The sequence below is a fragment of the Papaver somniferum genome, chromosome 9, assembly GCF_003573695.1.
Source record: "Papaver somniferum cultivar HN1 chromosome 9, ASM357369v1, whole genome shotgun sequence".
Lineage (NCBI taxonomy): Eukaryota > Viridiplantae > Streptophyta > Magnoliopsida > Ranunculales > Papaveraceae > Papaver > Papaver somniferum.
The window spans coordinates 56015468-56035485 of NC_039366.1; the positions used below are offsets into that span (position 1 = coordinate 56015468).

Here is a 20018-nt window from a genome sequence, read left to right on the forward strand (position 1 = left end):
GTTTACCAATAAACTCCTTTGTAGGGTTCTAGATCTATCTAATTCACAACTACCAAAGCAGTCGTGTTTACACTATGCAATCAATAATAGGATCCACCAATATACTATATACTGATTCCGATCTGCGCAACTAATCAATCAAGTCTATCAAAGATAAACTGATTATAGATGGATCCCAGCCGATCAAATTTGTGCACACCAAAGATTATGAACCCAATAAGAAATCTTCTTTGTCTTCAAATCTTCTTAGATCTTGAACAAACATCTGCACACCACAACTTGAATCTCTTGTGATCAATCACACATATAACGGAGTCTGTTAACAATGGATTATCACAAGACGTCTTTAGATCTAAAAAAGTTCTAAAGATCCGTCGAAAGTTCGATCTAGTTTGAGTGAATCTTATATCAGAAGAGAAGATTCTCAAACATAAATAAACTAGTTGCAATCGAAGTTCAACAACCATTAGTCAATCAAATCAATCGAAAACCAATAATACTGCAATTATCTAGTTTCCCACCAACGGTACTCGTAGAGATTCTCAATCCCAAAGAAGGCTTTAAAACGAGCGGTCGTAAGAGATTTCGTCTAATTAGGATACTTTCCTCTCCAGATAGACGGCTCCACCAGTAACAACACAACTTGGTAGTTTTGCTGGCTCTTAGGATTAGTTTGCTCGAAATGCAAACTTAGGTATTTATAGACCAAGGAATTTCCAAAACTGAACATTCTCAAGATATGCAATAAATGCCCAAATTGGTTTTTATAATTTTTGGAAATGGTTTGTCCAAATATCTATCGAAATCTCACTAGAAACTCTCCAATTAGTAAATGCACATTACCAATTTTTATTTTCCAGAGATATGCATTTAATTGCTTGTAATTAAAAGCATATAAAACTAAAAACCTTAATCAAAAGATTCTCAATTTATTTCGGTCGAGGATTCTCCTTTAGTTATTAAGGAATATCTTTGAGTAAAAGATAAGAATTACTTCACATGTTCAAAGTATGTTGACATCTTTATCTTTGTAAATCCTTTTTCATATTTATAATCTTGGAACCGATTTACCACACTTCCAAACGAGTTTAGAATTGGTTCATCTGATTTCCAAGAACTATATGTGATTTATCAAATATCAATTATCAAATCACTAATCATGGGTTTACGGTTCTACTAAACACAAGGATTGGCTCTACCTCCATATGGTTACTAGGATCGGTTACATCAGTTACCAGGATCGGTTACATCAATTACCAGGACCGGTTACCATATACTCATGTTATTACTTGTGATCGGTTACACCAGTTACTAGGATCGGTCACACCAATTACAAGGATCGATTGCGCACTCTTTTTTGATCGGTTACACCAATTACTAGGATCAGTTACACCAATTACTAGGATCGGTCATACCAATTACAAATATCGATCATACTATCTTAGGTGATTACTTAGGATCGGTTGCATTAATAAAAGTCATACCAATACATAAGTCAGGCACTGTGAATAGTTTTACCAAGATACATAATAAATTATGATCGGTTGTATTAATCACACATATTGGTAATCTAAAGATATGCAATGAATAACAATACCAATAAGCCTAGCGATTTGCCTTTAGATTCACAAAACAAGTTTATGAATGTACTTCCTTTAAAAGAATGTAAACATTGTTTCCTATGACGAAATCTTCACCCATACCCATACACATAATCACAATAAAATTCATACGATTATGTCGATGTCTTATATACGAAGTTCAAAAGATAAGTGTTATACTTCGTATTGTAATTCCTTAATACTATGTCTATCTACTAGAGTATAATCATTCAGAGCTTCGCAGTTTTGTTTTCAATATAACACGATTTGAACGATACGTTAGGAATGAAACAGTTCAAGTTAAATTATTACTAACCTCAAAAGGAAGGATGATGTCGTCGATGTAGCTCTTTACTTCTTCACATTCTTCAAGTCTTCGAGTAATACTTGTATATCTCATATTCTAATAACTTTCTAGTTTAACCTATACGAATTTGACTCTATTACATAATCAAACGACTCTTTAAATGAGTTTTGGTTCACTAAAATATGACAACCAAACTTGACATACCAACGCTTGGTGGGTTCAACCGAGCAATGCTCTAACAATCTCCCCCTTTGTCAATTTTAGTGACAAAACTCTTACATCATATGGATAAAAAAATTACAAAAATTCATTATACATACGCTTGATTCCAAGTTTCAACATCACAATAACATGCATAAATTCAATCCTTAAATGTCATTGTTTACATTATAATAACAAAGCTAATACTCCCCCTACAGGTGAGATAAGTAGATTTTGAATCCGCACATCTTTGTTATTTTCCTCTTGTAGTTCAAATAACCACAATCATCATATGATATGTTTCTCCCCCTTGGTCAATGCTTTACTCTTTCGTTAGATATAAAGTTTTAAGCACAATTGTCCTATCCTTAGTGAATACCATTCACTTGTTTACTCCATATATTTCTCCCCCTTTTGTCACAAAATGACAAAGGTTTGAGCAAATAAAGGACAAACCGAAAAAATCTTACAAATCTAAAAGACTTGTACAACATATAAGAGTTAAGCACGAAGGTTTCACATACCATTTTAGATAACCAATATCAAAACCGAAACTACAAGTAATTTGGTTTTAATATGTTATCAAGGAAACAATTGCCCGAAGCAATTTTCCCTAATAGTTTAACAAATTGACTAATCGCCTTAGTTTTTTTTTTTTGCTAAACCGATTGTATAAATACAATCGCTTGTTTGATAAGACCAAAATAAATATCAAAATTAACTTTATTTTTCTCATCAGGTTCTAATTATTCAAAACAATAACTTAGACCTCTCACTTTTAAACAAGACAAGTACTAGGTTAGTTAACTAGTATTTCTAGTTAAGGCATTCGATTAGACTTGAATAACCGAATCCTTCACTTTGATAAGTCTAACTAAGATCAGAATTAACTTAGTTTCTCTTACCCGGTATCGAGTTGGACTAAACAAATGATCCCGAGTTTTTGTTAAGCCATAAATAATTCACACAAACCAAATAAATCAAATTGCATAATTATTTTTCTTAACCGGAAGCAATTGAAACAAACATAGACATTATAGTACCGCAATTGCATCGAAATTTCGTTAAGCCTAAACAATTGATACCAAACAATAAAGAAAGATAACAATAGTTTTTCTCAACCCGAAACAATTGAATCACACACACACACACATCCATATACACATAATGGAATAAACATCAATTGTACCGAAATTTTGTTAAGCAAAAGCAAAATATATGCAATAAAATCAGGTTTTTCTTAAACAGGAAAACGATTAACTAACAAATTTGTTACCTCAGATTCCGTATCCTCTTCTACCCAGAAAGATATATCATTAAACACAAGTTCACGTTAGAACTCTCCCCCGTTGTGTTGTCATCCTCTCGCAAGAACAAAAGAACAACAACAAAGAGCAACCTTTACCGGAGAAAGGTTGAATCGGTTTTAACTAATGTATAGAAAAAGTTAAAAACCCGAAACACTTATGTTTATATGCTAAACCAAAATCGATTCAACATATTGCGACTTTTTCACATATGAGTTTCAATCGGAACTCCTTATGATCCTTTGATAAAGCCTACCAACATGGGCTAGAACTTAATCCCGCTAAATCAAAAAGCCACACAAACCATAAGGGTTCACATCATATGAGATCGAATATTAAGGTTAATAAAAACCGAAATCAGACATCTCATAAATCCAATTTGCAAGACACCATAAATATTTAAAAGTAAATCACGTATTGCAATTACCTCAATCTTGTAGGAAGTTAAATTATGAAACCAACGCAAAAAGAATGAGGTCATTCCGAGTTCGGGCGAAGAAGTTATGAGCAAGACAGTTTTACACTCCTTCGTATGGACCAATCACACCAATCACTAGGACCGGCTAAACCAATCACTAGAATCGGTTACAGTGATTACTTGTGACGGGTCACAACATGAATCCACACAAAACTGTTTTAGACATAACTTTTGCATACAATGTCTGAATTCAGTGATTTTTGGCTCGTTTTAACAGTATAAACAAGAGCTACACATATATGACCAGTAGATATCAACATCATAAACTCAAAGTTACCGTTTCTATAAAAATCTCAAATATAAATAAAGAACGTATGAGTTTAGAAGAAAAGGAATCTCCCTAAAGATGTTAATTAGTCATATAATAACCTAGAGATTATGTGCTCAGTTATCATGTGCTTCCTCACCTATCATAAGATTGAGCACAAAGGTGAGCATGCACATTCCAACACAACTAGGTTATGTTTTGGTGAGCCTTGTCTTGTTTGTCACGGGTGACTAAGACAGAATCATCACTCTTGACCTCTTGCTTGATTTGTTTTCTCTTGTTCCATCTCTTGTTTTTGAACTTTGACTTGTGATGAAGAGTGTCATTATCACAAAGTTCACTAGTATAAGAGATTTCAGACATGATGTCTCTCTTTAGTCTTTCAAGAAAACTCTTGTAATTATTGTCACCAACAATTAACAGATGAGAGTCATTCTTTTGACTAACTTTTGGTCTCTTCTTGGCTATGGAAGACTTCGGGACCCATTTAGAGTTCGGTTTCGCAGGAGCAGCTTTCTCCTTCATACCATTAGGACGATTGTCCTTTTGAATACTTTGCAAAACAACTTTTCTCCAATTTGGAACATCAGATCTTGTCTTAGCATTTACAAAGTCATCTCTCCTTTTATAATTGGGTCTTCTATGATATGACCTTGTCGAGCGATAGGTAAAATTTGAACTATTATTATAATAATTCTTTTGCCTAAACTTAGGACAATAACGATCTGAGTTCTTTCGGGGAGCAAACTTAGCCAATTCGTTTGATACAAAAGAAAGTGCATCTTGCATCTTACGAAACTTTGCATCCCCATTGCAAGTGTCCCTTATTACCACAATAATGACAATGCTTAACATACGAAGATTGAGTTTTAATGTTACCTTTTTGTGGATCCTCTTGCATTGGAGATCGACGAGTTTTCTTCTTCTCCCTCTTAACTTTGTTCAACATTGTTAGTTTCTTGACATTAGCAGTAGTGCTCTCTTTGATTGCTTCTGGTTGAACACAATTCTTAGGCTTGACAGGCTTTTCTTTTTTACAAGAAATAATATCATTTTTGACATCAATGGAAGCCTCTGGTTGAGAAGAATTTGTAGTTTTAACAAATTTTATCTCATTGTTATCATTGGAAGCACTTGATTCCTCATATCCCAATCCACGTGTATCACCATGATATCTCCCTGCTTCTAACAATGAGGATAAATTGTTTGTGGTATCATTAGACTTTTTCAAGTACAAATTTTCTTCTTCCAACGTCTTGATTTTATCAAGAGCACCGGTTAGATCAGCCTCAAGGCGTTTTTATCGTGAGAGATATTCACCTTCTTTCTCTTCAAAACTCTTTTGTTGAGAATTAACCCTTGCTTCAGATTCAGCAAGTTTCTTTTTCGACAAAAACAGATCTCTTCGAAGATTTTCACATTCTAATTTCTTAGAATTTAGATCGTTTGTACGATCTTTAAGAAGAAAATCACCGGTATGATAACCATTATAATATCCTTGAAAAGCCCTATTCAGTTTCTTGTTCTCACGACAAAGAGGAGTCATAAAACCAAGAAAATATGAAGTTCTCAGTTTTTTATTTTTCAAAGGATTCAGTAGTTTAGAGTATTCTGAGATATCCTCTTCTACTTCTCGTTCAAAATCTGAGTCATCATCATCGGAAATTTCATCAAACCCTTCTTGTAGACGTATTTTCCAGTCTTCATCAGTTTCTACATCATTAACAAGATTAACTTGTCTAGTAGATTCTCTCGAGTTGATTTTATGAAGACCTTCATATATTGATTCGTAGATGCCATTATCAAGTGTTAATTCAAAACTCTTGATACCTTGCTTTACGTTAACTGAATCATTATCAGGTTCTATAAAAACCATTTTTAGATTCCAGTCTTATAGGTTGGATCACACCAAACACAGATTATTAGATCTTTTCGTGTTTGCCTGATCTGATGCCAGTTGAAAAGATGAGGGTACTCAAATATACCTCAATATAAAACTTTTCCACCTATAAGTCCTCTTAGCGAAAGTGAGTGTCTATGGACTGTGTCGAGACAATACAACGAATCGGTTCACACTTCGTGTGATCGTCTATGGATACGAGATCGAGACAACACGACAACAAGATAACTTGTGTGATTGACTATGGATACAAGATCGAGACAATACAACAACGAAAGTGTGATTACTTAATAATAGGTTCGGACTTAACCAAACTCTATAAGATTGCTATCAAGTAATTATAGAATTAACGTTTGTGTAATTTATTTTAAATTCTAATAAAAACAATTATAATTGCGGAAAACAAAAGTAAATGACACAACAAGATTTTGTTAACGAGGAAACCGCAAATGCATAAATCCCCCGGGACCTAGTCCAGAATTGAATACTCTCAAAATTAAGCCGTTATACAAAATCTAAACCAACTTCGTATAGTTGAGACCAAGCAACTAAAGCTATAGTTCACATAATTTCTTCAGTATCCCTGCGCTTCCGCCATTTGATAAGTGCACGCACTGGAACAATTCCTTTGGTTCGTATTCCAAACAGTAAAGGAACAACAAATTTGTTCGGTAACAACTCTTTTCAAACAAAGTGATATGAGTTTGACAAAGGCTCTTCCGTTTAACAAATAAAATCCTTTGTTAGGTTCTAGATCTATCTAATTAACAACTAGCAAGATACTATATACTCCTTTGTCAGGTTCTATATCTATCTAATTAACCAATAAGCAATCGTGTTTAGACTATGCAATCAATAATAGGATCCACCAAGATACTATATACTGATGCCGATCTACGCAACTAATCAATCAAATCTATCAAAGATAAAACGATTATAGTTGGATTCCAGCCGATCAAGTTTTGTGCACACCAAAGATTATGAACCCAATAAGAAATCTTCTTTGTCTTTAAATCTTCTTAGATCTTCAACAAACACCTGCACACCACAACTTCAATCTCTTGTGATCAATCACATACAGAACAGAGTCTGTTAACAATGGATTATCACAAAACGTCTTTAGATCTAAAAACAGTTCTAAAGATCCCGGCGAAACTTCGATCTAGTTTGAGTGAATCTTATTTCAGAAGAGAAGATTCTCAAGCATAAACAAACTAGGTGCAATCAAATTTCAACAACCGTTAGTCAATCAAATCAATCGAAAACTAATAATACTGCAATTATCTAGTTTTCCACCAGCGGTACTCGTAGAGCTTCTCAATTCCAAAGAAGTCTTTAAAACTAGCGGTCGTAAGAGATTTCGCCTAATTAGGATACTTTCCTCTCCAAATAGACGGCTCCACTAGTAACAACACAACTTGGTAGTTTTGTTGGCTCTTAGGATTAGTTTGCTCGAAATGCAAACTTAAGTATTTATAGACCAAGGAAGTTTGGACAACAAGGAATTTCCAAAACTGAATATTTTCAAGATACGCAATAAATGCCCAAATTGGTTTTTATAATTTTTGGAAATGGTTTGTCCAAATATCTACCGAAATCTCACTAGAAAATCTCCAATTAGTAAATGCACATTACCAATTTTTATTTTCCAGAGATATGCATTTAATTGATGGTAATTAAAAGCATATAAAACTAAAAACCTTAATCAAAAGATTCTCAATTTATTTCGGTCGGGGATTCTCCTTTAGTTATTAACGAATATCTTTGAGCAATAAAAGATAAGAATTACTGCACATGTTCAAAGTATGTCGACATCTTTATCTTTCTAAATCCTTTTTCATATTTATAATATTGGAACCGATTTACCACACTTCCAAACGAGTTTAGAATTGGTTCATCTGATCTCCAAGAACTATATGTGATTGATCAAATATCAATTATCAAATCACTAATCATGGGTTTACGGTTCTACCAAACACAAAGATCGGCTCTACCTCCATATGGTTACCAGGATCGGTTACATCAGTTACCAGGATCGGTTATATCAATTACCAGGACCGGTTACCATAAACTCATGGTATTACTTGTGGTCGGTCACACCAGTTACCAGGATCGGTTACACTAATTACCAGGACCGGTTACACCAATTACAAGGATCGATTACACACTCTTTTGTGATCGGCCACACCAATTACTAGGATCAGTCACACCAATTACAAATATCGATCATACCATCTTAGGTGATTACTTAGGATCGGTTGCACTAATAAAAGTCATACCAATACTAGGCAGGCACTGTGAATAGTTTTACCAAGATACATAATAAATTATGATCGGTTGTACTAATCACACATATTGGTAATCCAAATATATGCAATGAATAATAATACCAATAATCCTAGCGATTTCCCTTTCGATTCACAAAACAAGTTTATGAATGTATTTCCTTTAAACGAGTGTAAACATTGTTTCCTAGGAAGAAATCTTTACCCATACCCATACACATAATCACAATAGCATTCATACGATTATGTCGATGTCTTATATACGAAGTTCAAAAGATAAGCGTTATATTTCATATTGTAATTCCGTAATACTATGTCTATCTACTAGAGTATAATCATTCACAGCTTCGCAGTTATGTTTTCAATATAGCACGACTTGAAAGATACGTTAGGAATGAAATAGTTCAAGTCAAAAAATTACTAACCTCAAGAGGAAGGATGATGTCGTCGATATAGCTCTTTACTTCTTCACATTCTTCAAGTCTTCGAGTAATACTTGTATGTCTCCTATCCTAATAACTTTCTATTTTAACCTATACGAAGTTGACTCTAGTACATAATCAAGCGACTCTTTAAATAAGTTTTTGTTCACTAAAATATGACAACCAAATTTGACATACCAACGCTTGGTGGGTTCAACCGAGCAATGCTCTAACATGAAGTATCAAAGAAAATTCTACATTGAGACGGAAAATCATAATTAGAGTGATGGATTTCGATGAGATACAAGGTCTGCCCAATTTCAAGTACGTATATATTTCATTCACATTGTCTATTGTAGAACGATTTTTTTTTGGGTATAGGTTTCATTTCTAAACGATTGATGTTTAGTAGTATATATAGGAAATTTGATGTGATCAAGTGTACCATAAAAACGGATACGGGCTTATACTAAACTGTATAGTACGAATTTCACATTTTAGAAGAGTGTCCGAAGATAAAAAAAAAGATATCAAGGCCGAATATTTATGAGGAAAATGGCTGAAGGACAATACCACAGTACACAAGAAGAAAAAAACAGTTGGATGAAGGCCACAAATCCTCGTGTAGGCCACTCTTAAATTTTCATATTTTTTTACAAAATTTAACCCTTATATCAACTGACTTTATGTCAATGTTTATGATTTTTTTGTTTTGTTCGATAATATGATATGATGCCTCTTGTTTGGTCTATGCAGGGGAAATGACGGTGAGCCATTGTCCTTGAAGGACCAATCATATGTGCTTGAGAATGTGTTCAAGTATCATTCAAATAAAAACGTATAAATGGGTTTAGACATGTATCATTTGATGGTAAGCTGAGTTGCCATCCACTACTACTTAAACTTATACCCCTCCGTTCCATTTTAGATAAGGATCTAGAGTATTTCACACAGTTTAAGAAATAAAGAGAGGTATAACTTTTTTTTCTATTTATAACTTAGACAAAAGTATCCAAACATTAATTGTTATTACTATATTTAAAATGAACGCATAATTCCAAGACAAAATATAAGGGTGTTGTTGGAAGTTTTATGAGAAAAAGATGAAACCCTCGTGTATTTTGGAACAATTTTTTTCTCCCTAAACCCTCATCTAAAATGGAAATGAGGGAGTATAAAACTTTCAATCTTCACAGCGTTCTATTATATTTTGTGAGATTACCAAATTCATTTACATTAATTATATGCATAAACTTTTCAGGAATATGCTTGAAATCAGGAGTTCGAATGATGATTAGAGTAAAATAAAAGACCCCAATCATATAATGTTGTCTTTGTTCATTCACCAGTGTTGACTATTGAACTGTTTGTTTTGACAGGTAAATCTCAGTCTTTACGAAGATTCAAGGTGCTTCTATTTAGTCTTGACAGACGGATGTAGAGAAGATTTCTCGTACCATAAATATATATAAAAAATCGTCAAAGAGAAATATGTTGCACTAGATGAATATTTCAATAATAGACATTTCAAAACACCTCATGATAGAGGTGGCACGAACTGGAATCATATGGATTTGGGTGTGTCTGGTGTCACCCATCAACTGAGCTCAAGAAACAAAATCATTGTCATCATCATAGTTTCGGTTAGTTCAAGTCTTTTATGCTGAAAATGTATAGCTAACTCTTTTATTGACCGATATAGCTGGTGATGTTGTCAAAAGTATTTCTGAGGTTTTTTTTGTTGTTGATTGTTTGGAATAGGTGTACATGGTGATTGAGTACTATTAATCATTTCATAAAGAAAAGATTTGGTGTGATAGTAAAGAAATTATAATAATAACAAAGAATTTCGCCATTCATGTCAATGAGAGAGGTTTCAATAATGAGGATATTTCAATGTTTATTTATATTTTGTTGTTGTTGCTGCTGAAACTCTTTGTCCCCAGAAAAATCACTGTCTGAGTATTTTAATATGAACAAGTCTGTTCCCGGATGTATCGAATTGAATCATTTGAAGGAGACACAAGGAAGAAATGTCTTTTCATTCCAATATTACTTAAAACTGCATACACCACCGCTAGTTCACACTGCACTGTTGGCAGCTATCATGTCCTTATCATTCTCGTTACACCTAAAATATAGATAATCGTTTCTAGAGATTGTCTATAGATTTTCAAGACATGATCGTTTCCTCAAAAAAATCACTCTGAAAGGTTCTGAAAGTTAAGTCCAAATGTCCAATTTAGACATGATTTCCACACCCAATATCACTAATGGGTCCATGGCTCAGTGGTAGAGTATTTGACTGCAGATCAAGAGGTCACCGGTTTGAACCCGGTTGGGCCCTTTTTACAAAATCATTTTTAGTAGGTTAATTAGATGGTTAATGATAATTAGATTAGGTTAAATGAACTAAACTTAAGTTATAGGAGTTATACATTTTATCAATGTCAATATTTAATATTTCATTTATTACCTATTTCCCATCCTCACTTTTTCTAAATCCTATCCGAATCACAAAATCTATTTTTATTCAACTCCTTCTAAGTTAAGTAAACAAAACTCAACTTGATCACTACCGTCTTCCTTGTCCCCCGCTCTCTCTCAAATCTCCACTTCTAACCTCTGTAAGTTGTGCCACAACCCCGAAACACCTTGTGTATAACCATAAAGTACTACTACATCTGGTATTGTTTATAGACATGATCTAATCATAGTAATGGTTTCGTACTCAATACAAAAAGAACGATGACTATGATTAACCGCATATTCATATTGATGCGATGAAAACAACCCAAATGAACTAAAATTGAGACGGCAAGAGGACATGGAATTTTCATAGGTATTTTCAATTAGTTTTATTATACTCAGTTACCTCTAAATTTAATAATTTCATATTATTGGATTGTTTTTCTTCGATTATTCCATTATGGTATTACGTACGAGAAGTATGTTTCGCGATTCAATCTTCAAACCTGATTAAAAAGGTTCGGTAATTAATTTCCATCCTCATCAATTTTGTGGAGTGGTGAAAGTTTAGGTTAACTACGTAAAATAATAGAATGAATTTTGTTTACCCAATATAATAAGGGTCTTATAAAATCTGGTTTGTGTGGTTGGGATGAGAATTTGAAAAAATGAGGATAAAAAATGGGTAAAACCTTATTATAAATGGGTTTCACGTCCATTTGGATTGTACCTAATGACCACGAAAACATTGTATACAAAGCATATTTGGAAAATGTATTATGAGCTATATTGAAATTAAAAGTAGGAAAAAAATGGGCTTGATCCTAAAGTCCTCGTTTGACATACGAGACATAGCTGATCCACATGGTTAAGTTTAGATCACGAGGAGGGATTTAGATCATCAAACAAATTTTACAACATACTTAATTAAAACATGTGACAATATTTAGGTCAGGGACGGATCCAGAAATCTTGCATGGATAGGACTGGAACATCATCAGTTGACAATGCGGTTGGAGGCCGCAATTTTTTTTTTGGAACAAATCCAATGATAATTGAGATGTGCCAATAAAATACTAAATAGATGACTAATGAAAGATAAAAATAAATAGAATCTATATGACAAACTCAATGGGATAAGAAAAATATGGTTTAGGGAAAAAAATGGAAAAATAAATATGATTAAAAGAAAAAAGTTATGTTTTAAAGAAGATACTCCCTCTGTCCTGAAATTTATGTCCTCTATTCTATTTTCGTCTGTCCTAAAATACTGTCCAGCTTCTGTTTATAGTCATATCTTTTAGTCAAACTTTCATATTTACCCTTCAACTTTTATTAATTATAAAATTGTTTGTAATATAATCAATCTAAAATCTTAAATGATATTTTCCCCAATAGGAAACAAATCTACTAAATCAATCCACACATATTTTTATTTTTATCTTCTATTTAAACATTTCTATAAATAATAAAATTACCAAGTATTTATTTATCTTACACACTCCATAATTCGTATACTCCTTTTAATTTTGGTAATAACATAACATTTAATAGGGATAATTTTTTTACAGTTCTCCGGTCTCATTAATATCATGACTTAGTCAAAGCGGACTAATAATTTAGGACGGAGGGAGTATTAGTTTTAGTTCTTTAATAACAAGGGCTAAACCTATTTGGACAAAGAAAATACATTAGCTAGGTATAACCATGAGAGGACTAACCACTAATTTTCAAAAAATTTACATAACTAATTTTTTGTTTGCCAAATATAGGGACGGGCTATAGCCCGGGTTAGCCCCTTGCTAGGCCCGTCCCTGATTTAGGTCGTAATGATTGATTATAGGTTACATTGCATCGCATGACACGATTTGATTTTTGGTGGGATACATTGCAGTACTATGTAAATAGTGAACTACAAAGCAGATTCTGGGTTACAGTGCAGGCTTTAAATCACACAAAATTGGTTAAAAAGATTAAAATCAACAATTTTTGGGTGAAATAGACAGTTAGATTTTGATACTGTTTAAATGGACAAAAATATAAAAATAGGCAGAATGTAACCAGTTTCATCGTGCCCATTTTCAAATATTTTTTCTTATTTTTAATTTACACAGGATGTATCCAGTTTCATCCTTACTATTTTTTAAAAAAATTTCATCCTTACTATTTTTTTTTTTTTTGGCCATTTCACCCAAACTATTTTTTACTCGTCCATTTGAACTGTGATTTAAAAATATTTGGACAAATGACCCATTTTCCGTTTAGATCACAAATCAAACGCTGATCCCCGTTGGTAGATTTTGGGTTTCAATAAAAGAAAATTTTAGTATTTTACCTCTTAATGAGAGATTTTGGGTGAGAAGCAACACTTTGAGTCACGTGGCCCATATTGAGTCGCTTACCAAAATTTGGGCCACAATACAAATTTCCCGTCACTGGCAAAACTCTAGTTATACCTCTTAATTTATGCAACAAGAAAAAATTTGTATTTAGGTGTCGCGTGCCTGTTTTTCTGAATGAATTCACATAATATAGTTTCACAAGGCTGTTAATGATGGATACTAATTCACCAGGAAGGTACCATAAGAAACCATATGAGACAACACTATTTTCAGTTCATATTATATTATATGAGTTTTGATACCCTTCCAATTAAGTTTTATAATTTCTGTGAATAGACAATTTGGAGCAGAAATGCACGTTTTGGATGATGATGGGATATATTTTAGGTTATACTAGTTGATTTTCCTTTCCCATTACGAACATGCTCTGGGTCATAAAGAAATTTTTGGGTTCAACTTGTTAACAATGAAATATTTTGTTTTTACATTGATATTTTTTTGTTTCATCTCACTGTGATTGTATTAGCTGCAGGTAAGAAAACTGCAGTCAATCAAAGAGAGTCCCTAAAAAGAATATACTAGAACACCGCTGCCACGGTGGGTAGGACCAACCGAAGAAAAACGAAACACCACTTCAATTTTCGAAAATTGTGCCTAAAGCGAAAGTATCACTTTTCCTGAAACAGAGGGAGTATGTCGTGAAAAGACGAGGGTGCCCAAATATACCTTAATCTAAAAAATTTCCACCTAAAAGTCCTTTCTCAGAAAGTGATTGTCTATGGACTGAGTCGAGACAATACAACTAATCGGCTCACATTTCGTGTGATCGTCTATGGATACGAGATCGAGACAATACGGCAACAAGATAACTTGTGTGATTGACTATGGATACAAGATCGATACAATACAACAACAAAGTATGTTTACTTGATAAAGGGTTCAGACTTAACCAAACACAATAGGATTGCTATCAAGTAAATAGGAATTAACGTTTGTGTAATTTACTTTAAATTATAATAACAACAATTATAATTGCGGAAAAGTAAATGACACATCAAGATTTTGTTAACAAGGAAACCGCAAATGCATAAAAACCCCGGGACCTTGTCCAGAATTGACTACTCTCAGGATTAAGCCGCTATACAAAATCTAAACCAACTTCGTATAGTTGAGACCAAGCAACTAAACCTATAGTTCACTTAGTTCCGTCTGTATCCCCGCGCCTCCAACTTGCAATAAGTGACGTACTTGGAACAATTCCTTTGGTTCGTATTCCAAACAGTAAAGGAACAACAAATCTGTTCGGTAACAACTCTTTTCAATCAAGTGATATGAGTTCGACAAAAGGCTCTTCCGTTTATCCCAATAAACTCCTTTGTCAGGTCCTTATATCTATCCAATAACAACTACCAAAGTAAGGTCAATATTTTGCAATCAATACTTTGAATCACAAAGAATTGTATTGATGCCGATCTACTCAACTAATCAATCCAATCTATCACAAAGATCAACCGATTATAGTTGGATCCTCTTTTCCCGAAACAAGTATTGTGCACACCAAAGATTATGAACCCAAATCATAAATCTTTTTCGTCTTCAAATCTTCTAGATCTTCAATAAACACCTGCACACAATCAACTTGAATCTCTTGTGATCAATCACACATATAACAGAGTCTGTTAACAATGGATTATCACGAGACGTCTTTAGAACTACAAACAGTCTAAAGATCCCCGTCGAAACTTCGATCTAGTTTGAGTGAATCTTGTATCAGAAGAGAAGATTCTCAAGAATAAACAAACTAGGTGCAATCAAAGTTCAACAACCGTTAGTCAATCAAATCAATCGAAAACTAATAATAAACTGCAATTATCTAGTTTTCCACCAACGGTACTAATATAGCTTCTCAATCCAAAGAAGTCTTTAAACCGAGCGGCCGTAAGAGATTTCGCTTAATTAGGTTACTTTCCTCTCCGAATAGGCGGCTCCACCAGTAACAACACAACTAGGTAGTTTTGCTGGCTCTGAGGATTAGTTCGCTCAAAATGCAAACTTCAATATTTATAGACCAACGAAGTTTGGACACCAAGGAATTTCCAAAACCGAAAATATTCTCAAGATATGCAATATATTTCCAAATTCGGTTTCCATAATTCCAGGAAATGCTTTGTCCAAATATTGACCGAAATCTCACTAGAAAATATCCAATTAGTAAATGCACATTACTAATTTTTATCTTCCAAATATAAAATTAAAAACCTTAATTAAAAGATTCCCAATTTATTTTCGATCCGGGATTCTCCTTTAGCTATTAAGGAATATCTTTGAACAATAAAAGATAAGCGTTACTGCACATGTTCAAAGTATGTCGACATCTTTACTTTGTAAGTCCTTTTTCATACTTACAATCTTGGAACCGATTTTCCACACTTCCAAACAAGTTTTAGAATTGGTTCATCTGACTTCCAAGAACTACGTGATTGATTATCCTATCAAATCACCAAATTTGGGTTTAACGGTTCTACCAAAACAAGTTTCGGTTCTACCTCCATGTGGGTACTAGAATCAGTCACTCTAGTTACCAAAACTTGGTTGATTAGGTACTAGGATCGGTTCCCACATATATATGGTATCTAAATTGTATTTGGTGCACATGTCCATAGGATCAGTCCCCAATAACTAAAAACGTGTTGCACATGTTCATAGAATCGGTTCCCAATAACTAGAAATTTGTTGCACCTCTTACAAGGATCGATTCCCCTTTTGTGGTCGGTTGCACCTCTTACTAGGATCGGTCCCCCAATGTCTAGAGTTGGTCATACCAATTACAACAAATCGATCATACCATCTCAGGTGATTACTTAAGATCGGTTTGACTAATAAAAGTCATACCGATAAAAAAGTCAGGCCTTGTGAATAGTTTTACCAAGAACATAAATAAGTCATGAGCGGTTATACTAAACATACATATTGGTAATTCAAAAGATTTGCGATGAATAACAATACCAATAAGCCTAGCGATTTCCCTTTCGATTCACAAAACAAGTTCATGAATTTACTTCCTTTAAACGAATGTAAAACATTGTTTCCTAGGATGAAATCTTCACCTCATACCCAAACATAATCACAATAACATTCAAACGATTACGTCGATGTCTTATATACGAAGGTCAAAAGATAAGCGTTATACTTAGTATTGTATTCCTTAATACTACGTCTAACTAGAGTATAACCATTCATAGCTTCGCAGTTATGTTTTCAATATGCACGACTTGAAAGATACGTTAGGGAATGAAACAATTCAAGTCAAATATTACTAACCTCAAGTGGAAGGATGATGTCGTCATTGTAGCTCCTTACTTCTTCACAGTCTTCGAGTCTTCACGTAATACTTGTAACGTCTCATATCCTAATACTTTCAAGCTAACCTATACGAAGTTGACTCTAGCATATATAATCAATCGACTCTTTAAATGAGTTTTGGTTCACAAAAATATGACAACCAAACTTGACATACCAACGCTTGGTGGGTTCAACCGATCTATGCTCTAACATGTCGTTTTATTAGTTGCAACGGAAAATTAATTGATGCATAAACCAAAATATAGATGCATAATGTGTTATGCATCCTTTGAGGTGGTTTGCATAATGACTATGCATTCAATTTTCGAAAATTGTGCATAAAAGGATAGACACCTTTGAATTTTTCGTAAAATCTCTAACACCTTTTTTGTTTTTTCCTTACTCACCCGAGTCGTTTGAATATAACTTGTCTGGATCTGACTCAATATGTTTATTTTTTGAGTCACATCTGACTCATCTGATTCAAAAGTATTTGAGTCAGTGGCTTTGTCCCATGAGTCAGGGCATTTTATTCTCTGACTCAAATGGTTCGAATCAGGGTTTAGGTCTGAGTAAGATTGCGAGTCAGATCTGACTCAAAATAAAAAACAAACGGTCTGACATCTGACTCGATCCGAGTCAGATTCAGACGCCGAGTCAGCAAAAAACAAACACACTGTAAATTTGATATTGTTGTTTGTACTTATTGTGTAAATCTCTTTAAAAAATTTCCAACGAGATAAAATTTGTAAAATTTCAAGGCACCGAATTTTAGATATGTTATATTCTAGTTTGCTTGTCAATCATACCCTGAAAAAATAGGATATATAAGGAGTTATAATAATTAGACTAAAAGGGAGAGGCATTTCGGGTTTTTCAGGTCCTAAAGGCTTCTATCAAGCCATTTCCAATCTTTTTATCAAATTACACATTTACGCTAAGTCTCATTTTACTGGAAAAAGTGACCATAAAAGAGATTCCTCCTTTCGGGCCCTCCGGTCGGTAGGCCCAAAAAAGAAAACAAAGTAGACAATCCTAATAGTATTGGTATGAAATGGTATCGACCCGTAATAGTACTGGTATCCCTTTATAAATCGGGACAAAGTGAGATACTATACCGAAAAAAAGGCCAATTACAGAATGATCATACTTTTGTAATTCGTTTACAAAATAGTCTTTTTCCATCCGATATAACACTTTTGAATAAAACGGTGTTATCTTTTCCAAACATACACTCCCTCAAAATATCCTTCCTAGTTAACTAATTGGTTGAAGTGGTGGTGATGAGGCGGTGGTGGTGGTGGCAGAAGCTTAAGAATACCTGCTAAACCCCGGAGGGGAAACGGTGAATCCTTTGGGTGAATGAGGTGTAACGATCCTGAATGCGGTGTAACGAACCTGAATATGGTTTTACGATCCTGAATGTGGTGTAACGATATGTAAGTGGAACCACCACCATCAGGGCCGTACCAAATTATTTAGGGGACCCCAGGCAAAAGCCAAAAATAGGGGCCTAAAAGAAAATTCGGATCGCTTAAAATAAAATGATAACATAAACGTAATACAGTAAAATTTGCAAATAAAAACAACTACATAAAAGCAACTACTAGCTAATCTACTAAAAATTGACATTTCTCGCCTCCTCGAAGCAAACTCATCAATTATAACATCGTAATCAATATTGTTCACCATGTCAAACTCGATAAATAACATTGCGGAGTCATTCAATTTTTCTTGTGATGATCGCACTATGTCCTAAATACATTCTTGTTATTGGTAATATGTTTAACTAATTATAGCTTTGTGCTAGTTAATAGTTATAGCTTATAGACCAACTTTGATCTTGCTGGATACACACTTTCATTTCCACTTTCATTTCTGGTTCAGTCCAAACAAAATTTACATACATTCACATCATAATTTGCAGTTGTGCACCATTCCTTCTCCCAGTGACGGAGCTTAGTGTAGTTCAGGGGTGGCCCCCGGCTCCCCTGTTTCCCGTTAATTCATTATAAATCCTTTGGAACTTTTATTATTTAGAAAAAAATTATTAATTAGCCCCCTTGAATTTATGTTTTGCCTCATTTGCCTCCCCTGAAAAATATTTCTGTTTCCGTCCCTGCCTTCTCCTCCTTCGACTAGCAATCGACTAAAATTACTAATGTCTACTATTAATTTTAAAAAATAAATACACATATCAACGATGTCATGTAGATTTGATACATAAATTAGCATCAAAAAAAAAATATTGAAAAATAGTACTAATTGACGAACTTACCAAATAGAATGTCAAGAGAGGCAGATCAAGACTAAATCAGTTTGTGTCAAAGTACTGGGATATAGTCAAGTTGGACACTAAATGGGGCGAAAGATAAGGGTTTTTATTGGGCTTCTATAATACAGTCTATCACCTAAACATTAGGTCCGTAGCAGTTCTTTTTGAACCCTGATTTTGGGCATACCAAAATCTTTCTAGGCATACAAAGCAATAGTCCCATTTTGGGTGACCTTATAAGGGGTAACCTATGGGTAGTTCAATTACCTATATGCCCTTAATACAAAAATCTAAAATCAGTTTTCTAGAAAATCAAAATCAGTTTCCCTTAACATCTCTTCTTCTTCCTCCTCTAGCCGAACTCTTCCCCTCTCGGGAAAAAAATAATTTCATCACCGTGATTAATAGTCTATTCGTAAAAATTTGATCGTCGATTAAACTCAATTACATAATGACTCGTACCAAGAAAAGCTGGGACTAGGCAAACCAAATCGTCTTCTAATCCATCAATTGAAGAAGAAGAACCAATTGAAGATGAAGGTGTAGAAACTGAAATTGAACCAGAAATTGAACCAACTGCATCTCCAACTCCGGAAATGAGGATAAGAAAGTAAGTTTTACAAACCCAATCTGCTATTTGCTGTTTTTCATCGATTAAATGACGGTTACAGTGTTGGGTTCGACTCAAAATTGAGTTGCGTTGTTAACCGAATTGTTCTTCACAAAAGCTTCCTGTAAGTGTATATGAACAGTTCGACATGAAATATCATGAAATTTCAAGCCGAACCTAGTCACAAATAGAGATGCATAGGGGTTCGGCG

The 20018-nt window shown here is 34.0% G+C and overlaps 1 non-coding gene across 1 annotated transcript; it reads left to right on the top strand.

Moving 5' to 3' along the window:
• Positions 1 to 11044: 11044 nt before the first annotated feature.
• TRNAC-GCA lies at positions 11045 to 11116 on the top strand. Its single transcript has one exon. It is a non-coding gene; the product is annotated as a tRNA-Cys (tRNA).
• Positions 11117 to 20018: the final 8902 nt, after the last annotated feature.